A 9057-nucleotide genomic window follows, 5' to 3' on the forward strand; every position below is an offset into this window, starting at 1 on the left:
CTCTGATGACAATCCAGAGGAGAGTGTCTATGTCAGAGAGGATGAGCACCTCAGGCAAAGGTTTCTTGACTCGTTCCATCGTGGGCTCCATGTTGGAGGATGTTGACATGGTGAGAACTGATGGACACGAGATACACCGGCCATCCTCCTCAAAGTCCTCCCTGTCCATCACCTCTGCCATGACCAGAGGGTCCCAGAGTGATTTTACAAATTCTCTTCCAGGCACTCCAGTCTCCAATGAGTGGCCTGTTGAAAGCTTTTGTCCTATCATTAGGAGTTCGGTCATTGATATGAGTGACTCCTCAACACATTCACAAGGGTCAACAAATTACACAAGGCAAACCATCTCTGCCATAGTTGACACTGTTATGGAGGTAATTCCAAGAAAAGATACGGAACACATAGCCACTGCAGATGATGTCACTTCTTTTACAAGAAGACTTGCGAGACTCAGCCCCAGAGACTTCTCACATGAGCTCACTGACAAAGTTTATGAGCTCATAAAAAGTCACAACACCCCCCAGGCTCTTTTTGTGCCAGCTGGCAAGAGCGTGTCTGACTCTATTCTTTTGAAGCTGAAGACAGGATTGAATGCTTCTGAAGAATCCAGGGAGTTTCCATCTGACCTTGTGTACTCCTTTGCTAAGGAGTCAATAAAACGTCTGCTACAGCAGATTATCTTCTGGCTTCCTCCACCATCACAAGGATCCGGTTTCTGCCAAACTATCATCTCTGATGGTTCTCTGCAGGACACAAGTCGGCTTATCCCAAGCTCTTCTGCCATCTCCATTAGTTCCTCACAGGTTTACTGTGACACAAAGAGCCTTTTCACCAATATAATGGTCAATCAGGTGGATACCTGTTCTGTGGCCTCAAATTCATCAGTGAAATTATCAGAGTTGATGAACATAATCAATGGGTTGTCCCCAACTGATGCTGGAACACTTGACTCTGACAGACCGGCTCTCATGACCACTAGCCGTCAGTCTAGTGCCAAATTATTGCCTAGACCCTCTCTGTCTGGCAGCAGCACACACAACGGTGGAACTGTGGATATTCAAGTTTTAGGAGAGGTGGAATCCAAGATGGACAACAAAGATCTGGAGATGTCTAGTGTCTCTGTGCATCCATCAACTCCATCAGCCATGGTCTTCGATACACATGCATCATTTGACTCCACTAGCAATGACTACACCTCTCTGGTACTTTTACTGATTATTAGATTGCTGTCAATGATCACCCCTATCACATTACTGGAATCCTCTGACATTGGTGAAACATCAAGAGTTCTCACAAAGAGGATTTTGTCTGAGTTCTGTGGCACCTCAGGCCTTGAACCAACTCAAGCCTACCCCCAGAATCTGAAAATCAAAATGATTTTCAAGGCTGTCTACAAGGGGCTTCTTCAAGAATTTGGGTCAGAGAAGATGCTCCAGGTTGCAATGAAGTCAACGGATTATGCATTTGACGATGCCCTGGTCAAATCATTAACTAGGGAACTGCTAACTAAATGCAATGAGGCTAGCTCTTCACCTCACTCCATGACCCAGTTGTCATCACACAATGCACTTGGCAGTGACGAGTTAGGTAATTCTGGGCTTCCAACAACTGGTAAAAAGGAAAAGAAGAGGGGAAGATTCAACGCTCTCTGTGGATTCAACCCAAAGGTACATATGTCATCAAAATACATCAAAATAAATATATTCATTACGTACTGTGTGATGGTAAACACTGATACCTTTTGTGTGCAATTTCTCCTACTGTACAAATGACTGTTTGTTTTCCAGTGTACACAGAAGGTCAACAAGAGGAACCACTGCACTCCAACACCTTCCCAGAACGAGACCCCTGCTATCAGTGAAACAGGTAAGTCAATACACTCAAATGTGTACTGAACAAAAATATAAATGCAACTTGCAACAATTTCAAAGATTTTATTGAGTTACAGTTCATATAAGGAAATCGGTCAATTGAAATACGTTCATTAGGCCCTTATCTATGGATTTCACATGACTGGGAATACAGATATGCATCCGTTCGTCACAGATACCTAGGGGCGTGGATCAGAAAACCAGTCAGTATTTGGTGTGATCACCATTTGATCACCAGCGTGACACTTCTCCTTCGCATAGAGTTGATCAGGATGTTGATTGTGGCCCATGGAATGTCCCACTCCTCTTCAATAGCTGTGCGAAGTTGTTGAATATAGGTTGGAACTGGAACACGCTGTTGTACACGTCAATCCAGAGCATCACAAACATGCTAAATGGGTGACATGTCTGGTGATTATGCAGGCCTTTCGACATGGGGCCATGCATTATCATGCTGAAACATGAGGTGATGGCGGCGGATGAATGGCACGACAATGGGCCTAAGGATCTCATGACGGAATCTCTGTGCATTCAAATTGCCATTGATAAAATGCAATTGTGTTCGTTGTCCGTAGCTTATGCCTGCCCACACCATAACCCTACAGCCAACACAACGCTGTGGTTGTGAGGCCGGTTGGACATACTGCCAAATTCTCCAAAACAACATTGAAGGCGGCTTATGGTAAAGAAATAAACATTCAATTCTCTGGCCACAGGTCTGGTGGACATTCCTGCAGTCAGCATGGCAAATGCACGCTCCCTCAAAACTAGTCAACCAGCGTTTTTCCTTGCTCCTATTTTTCTCAGTTTCTGAGACATCTGTGGCATTGTGTTGTGTGACAAAACTGCACATTTTAGCGTGGCCTTTTATTGTCTCCAGCACGAGTTGCACTTTTGTAATGATCATGTTTTTTAACCTACAAGAGTCTAAGCCCTGTCTAGGCCGAGGGGTTTGTATCGGCCTTACTGCTATTAGCCCATACAAACGCATTGAATAACAGATTTGCTACATGGAACTGAAGTGTCTGTCCTAAATCTGAGAGATATAAGAAAGTTGATGAATATATATATATATATTATATATTTATATGTATATATATTTTTTGCATGTTTTTATCCCCTTCTTTTTGGCACTAAACAGTCTAAGCCCTGGGGGGGGGGGGGGCTATGTAACACTTCTGCGTTAAATAGGCGGATTGAGACTGCTAGGCTACCTGCCGCCCTACATTTGTAAATTATGTAAAATATTACAATTTAAACAATAATAATGCAATACTAATTATTCACACTAACTAGGGTCAGTTAAAGAAAATGTTATGTTTACATTTTTTTTCTTCCAGCAATTGTCAATGATCAAGAATCCTGCCTTACAGAGAGTGTATGCTCCACCAAGAAGAAACCAAAGAAGCGTTCGCTCATTTCTAGGATGTTTTCAGCTATAGGCAAAGCCTTGTCCCGTCCCTTTACTTCCTGCTATAAAAGGAAGAGCACCTAATCTATATTTCAAAATAAATATTTGAAATAAACATAATTGCATTAATTCTTCATGTTGAGTGTTTTTCATTATATATTATTGGATGATATAAAGTGTAGTATTAGTAATAGTAGAAGTTGTATAGTTGACTTTTAAGATACATTTAAAAAAAAAAGAATAGTGTTTACTTCTAGGGTTAGTTTTTCACAATTCCTGCCATTTAATCCTTTGTAAAAATTATGTGTCTTAGGTCAGTTAGGATCACCACTCTATTTTAAGAATGTGAAATGTCAGAATAATAGTAGAGAGAATGATTTATTTCAGCTTTTATTTCTTTCATCACGTTCCCAGTGGGTCAGAAGTTTACATACACTCAATTAGTATTTGGTAGCATTGCCTTTAAATTGTTTAACTTGGGTCAAACATTTCGAGTGGCCTTCCACAAGCTTCCCACAATAAGTTGACTGAATTTTGGCCCATTCCTCCTGACAGAGCTGGTGTAACTGAGTCTGGTTTGTAGGCCTCCTTGCTCGCACACGCTTTTTCAGTTCTGCCCACACATTTTCTATAGGATTGAGGTCAGGGCTTTGTGATGGCCACTCCAATACCTTGACTTTGTTGTCCTTAAGTCATTTTGCCACAACTTTGGAAGTATGCTTGGGGTTGTTGTCCATTTAGAATACCCACTTGCGACCAAGCTTTAACTTCCTGACTGATGTCTTGAGCTGTTGCTTCAATATATATACACTGCTAAAAAAAACACAATGTAACTCCAAGTCAATCACACTTCTGTGAAATTAAACTGTCCACTTAGGAAGCAACACCGATTGACAATAAATTTCACATGCTGTTGTGTAAATGGAAAAGACAACAGGTGAAAATTATAGGCAATTAGCAAGACACCCCCAATAAAGGAGTGGTTCTGCAGGTGGTGACCACAGACCACTTCTCAGTTCCTATGCTTCCTGGCTGATGTTTTGGTCACTTTTGAATGCTGGCGGTGCTTTCACTCTAGTGGTAGTATGAGACGGAGTCTACAACCCACACAAGTGGCTCAGGTAGTGCAGCTCATCCAGGATGGCACATCAATGCGTGCTGTGGCAAGAAGGTTTGCTGTGTTTGTCAGCGTAGTGTCCAGAGCATGGAGGCGCTACCAGGAGACAGGCCAGTACATCAGGAGATGTGGAGGAGGCCAACAACACAGCGGCAGGAACGCTACCTCCACCTTTGTGCAAGGAGGAGCAGGAGGAGCACTGCCAGATCCCTGCAAAATTACCTCCAGCAGGCCACAAATGTGCATGTGTCTGCTCAAACGGTCAGAAACAGACTCCATGAGGGTGGTATGAGGGCCCGACGTCCACAGGTGGGGGTTGTGCTTAGAGCCCAACACCGTGCAGGATGTTTGGCATTTGCCAGAGAACACCAAGATTGGCAAGATTGGTTGGCCCTGGGTTCCTCCTAATGCAAGACAATGCTTGACCTCATGTGGCTGGAGTGTGTCAGCAATTCCTGCAAGAGGAAGGCATTGATGCTATGGACTGGCCCGCCCGTTCCCCAGACCTGAATCCAATTGAGCACATCTGGGACATCATGTCTCGCTCCATCCACCAACGCCACGTTGCACCACAGACTGTCCAGGAGTTGGCAGATGCTTTAGTCCAGGTCTGAGAGGAGAACCCTCAGGAGACCATCCGCCACCTCACCAGGAGCATGCCCAGGCATTGTAGGGAGGTTATACAGGCATGTGGAGGCCACACACACACTACTGAGCACCTGCTCGCCCGTCCAGCATCACTCCTCTGAACGGCTCTGACAACTACAAATACCTGGTTGTCTGGTTAGACTGTAAACTCTCCTTCCAGACTCACATTAAGCATCTCCAATCCAAAATTAAATCTAGAATTTGCTTCCTATATCGCAACAAAGCATCCTTCACTCATGCTGCCAAACATACCTTCGTAAAACTGACCATCCTACCGATCCTCGACTTCGGTGATGTCATCTATAAAATAGCCTCCAACACTCTACTCAACAAACTGGATGCATTCTATCACAGTGCCATCCGTTTTGTCACCAAAGCCCCATACACTACCCACCATTGTGACCTGTACGCTCTCATTGGCTGGCCCTCGCTTCATACTCGTCGCCAAACCCACTGGCTACAGGTTATCTACAAGTCTCTGCTAGGTAAAGCCCCGCCTTATCTCAGCTCACTGGTCACCATAGCAGCACCAACACGTAGCACGCGCTCCAGCAGGTACAGTGCCTTGCGAAAGTATTCGGCCCCCTTGAACTTTGCGACCTTTTGCCACATTTTAGGCTTCAAACATAAAGATATAAAACTGTATTTTTTGTGAAGAATCAACAACAAGTGGGACACAATCATGAAGTGGAATGACATTTATTGGATATTTCAAACTTTTTTAACAAATCAAAAACGGAAAAATTGGGCGTGCAAAATTATTCAGCCCCCTTAAGTTAATACTTTGTAGCGCCACCTTTTGCTGCGTTACAGCTGTAAGTCGCTTGGGGTATGTCTCTATCAGTTTTGCACATCGAGAGACTGAAATTTTTTCCCATTCCTCCTTGCAAAACAGCTCGAGCTCAGTGAGGTTGGATGGAGAGCATTTGTGAACATGTAACGGCGTTCTTCGTTTGTCGAAAGAGAGTCGGACCGAAATGCAGCGTGTTGGTTACTCATGTTTTTAATGAAACAATCGCGGTACATGAAATAACTGATACAAATACAAAAACAACAAAACGGAACGTGAAACCTAATTACAGCCTATCTGGTGAAACTACACAGAGACAGGAACAATCACCCACGAAATACACAGTGAAACCCAGGCTACCTAAATACGGTTCCCCATCAGAGACAACAAGAATCACCTGACTCTGATTGAGAACCGCCTCAGGCAGCCAAACCTAAACTAAACACACCCCTAATCAACCACAATCCCAATGCCTACAAAAAACCCAATAAGACAACACAATAACATAAACCCATGTCACACCCTGACCTGACCAACTAATTAACTAAAACACAAAATACTAAGACCAAGGCGTGACAGAACAGCAGTTTTCAGTTCTTTCCACAGATTCTCGATTGGATTCAGGTCTGGACTTTGACTTGGCCATTCTAACACCTGGATATGTTTATTTTTGAACCATTCCATTGTAGATTTTGCTTTATGTTTTGGATCATTGTCTTGTTGGAAGACAAATCTCCGTCCCAGTCTCAGGTCTTTTGCAGACTCCATCAGGTTTTCTTCCAGAATGGTCGTGTATTTGGCTCCATCCATCTTCCCATCAATTTTAACCATCTTCCCTGTCCCTGCTGAAGAAAAGCAGGCCCAAACCATGATGCTGCCACCACCAAGTTTGACAGTGGGTATGGTGTGTTCAGGGTGATGAGCTGTGTTGCTTTTACGCCAAACATAACGTTTTGCATTGTTGCCAAAAAGTTCAATTTTGGTTTCATCTGACCAGAGCACCTTCTTCCACGTTTGGTGTGTCTCCCAGGTGGCTTGTGGCAAACTTTAAACAACACTTTTTATGGATATCTTTAAGAAATGGCTTTCTTCTTGCCACTCTTCCATAAAGGCCAGATTTGTGCTATATACGACTGATTGTTGTCCTATGGACAGAGTCTCCCACCTCAGCTGTAGATCTCTGCAGTTCATCCAGAGTGATCATGGGCCTCTTGGCTGCATCTCTGATCAGTCTTCTCCTTGTATGAGCTGAAAGTTTAGAGGGACGGCCAGGTCTTGGTAGATTTGCAGTGGTCTGATACTCCTTCCATTTCAATATTATCGCTTGCACAGTGCTCCTTGGCATGTTTAAAGCTTGGGAAATCTTTTTGTATCCAAATCCGGCTTTAAACTTCTTCACAACAGTATCTCGGACCTGCCTGGTGTGTTCCTTGTTCTTCATGATGCTCTCTGCGCTTTTAACGGACCTCTGAGACTATCACAGTGCAGGTGCATTTATACGGAGACTTGATTACACACAGGTGGATTGTATTTATCATCATTAGTTATTTAGGTCAACATTGGATCATTCAGAGATCCTCACTGAACTTCTGGAGAGAGTTTGCTGCACTGAAAGTAAAGGGGCTGAATAATTTTGCACGCCCAATTTTTCCGTTTTTGATTTGTTAAAAAAGTTTGAAATATCCAATAAATGTCGTTCCACTTCATGATTGTGTCCCACTTGTTGTTGATTCTTCACCAAAAAATACAGTTTTATATCTTTATGTTTGAAGCCTGAAATGTGGCAAAAGGTCGCAAAGTTCAAGGGGGCCGAATACTTTCGCAAGGCACTGTATATCTCACTGGTCACCCCCGAAGCCAATTCCTCCTTTGGTCGTCTTTCCTTCCAGTTCTCTGCTGCCCATGACTGGAATGAATTGCAAAAATCTCTGAAGCTGAAGACTCATATCTCCCTCACTATTTTTAAGCACCAGCTGTCAGAGCAGCTTATAGATCACTGCACCTGTACATAGCCCATCTGTAAACAGCCCATCTACCTACCTTATCCCCATACTGGTATTTATTTATTTATTTTGCTCCTTTGCACCCTAGTATCTCTACCTGCATATTCATCTTCTGCTGATCTACCTTTCCAGTGTTTAATTGCTATATTGTAATTACTTCGCCACCATGGCCTATTTATTTCCTTAACTCACCTCATTTGCACTCACTGTATATAGCCTTTTTGTTTTCTTTTGTTCTACTGTATTATTGACTGTATGTTTTGTTTATTCCATGTGTAACTCTGTGTTGTTGTATGTGTCGAATTGTTACGCTTTATCTTGGCCAGGTCGCAGTTGCAAATGAGAACTTGTTCTCAACTAGCCTACCTGGTTAAATAAAGGTGAAATAAATAAATAAATAAAACATATCCACATCATTTTCTTTCCTCATGATGCCATCTATTTTGTTAAGTGAACCAGTCCCTCCTGCAGCAAAGCACCCCCACAACATGATGCTGCCACCTCCGTGCTTCACAGTTGGGATGGTGTTCTTTGACTTGCAAGCCATTACGGCCAAACAACTCTATTTTTGTTTCATCAGACCAGAGGATATTTCTCCAAAAAGTATGATCTTTCTCCCCATGTGCAGTTGCAAACCGTAGTCTGTCTTTTTTATGGCGGTTTTGGAGCAGTGGCTTCTTCCTTGCTGAGCGGCCTTTCAGGTTATGTCGATATAGGACTCGTTTAACTGTGGATATAGATACTTTTGTACCTGTTTCCTCCAGCATCTTCACAAGGTCCTTTGCTGTTGTTCTGGGATTGATTTTCACTTTTCGCACCAAAGTACGTTCATCTCTAGGAGACAGAACGTGTCTCCTTCCTGAGCAGTATGACGGCTGCGTGGTCCACTGGTGTTTATACTTGTGTACTATTGTTTGTACAAATGAACGTGGTACCTTCAGGCATTTAGAAATTGCTCCCAAGGATGAACCAGTCTTGTGGAGTTCTACAAAAAAAATTCTGAGGTCCTGGCTGATTTCCCCATGATGTCAAGCAAAGAGGCACTGAGTTTGAAGGTAGGACTTGAAATACATCCACAGGTACACCTCCAATTGACTCAAATTATGTCAATTAGCCTATATCAGAAGCTTCTAATGCTATGACATTTTCTGGAATTTTCCAAGCTGTTTAAAGGCACAGTCAACTTAGTGTATGTAAACTTCTGACCCACTGAAATT

General features: G+C 43.1%; 1 long non-coding RNA gene across 1 annotated transcript; it reads left to right on the forward strand.

The window, feature by feature from the left end:
- On the forward strand, positions 1–3407 carry LOC135546918 (uncharacterized). The gene is made up of 2 exons (XR_010456638.1): positions 1–1866; positions 3212–3407. It is a non-coding gene; the product is annotated as an uncharacterized LOC135546918 (long non-coding RNA).
- Positions 3408–9057: the final 5650 nt, after the last annotated feature.

This window comes from Oncorhynchus masou, chromosome 10 (assembly GCF_036934945.1).
Source record: "Oncorhynchus masou masou isolate Uvic2021 chromosome 10, UVic_Omas_1.1, whole genome shotgun sequence".
Taxonomy (NCBI): Eukaryota; Metazoa; Chordata; class Actinopteri; order Salmoniformes; family Salmonidae; genus Oncorhynchus; species Oncorhynchus masou.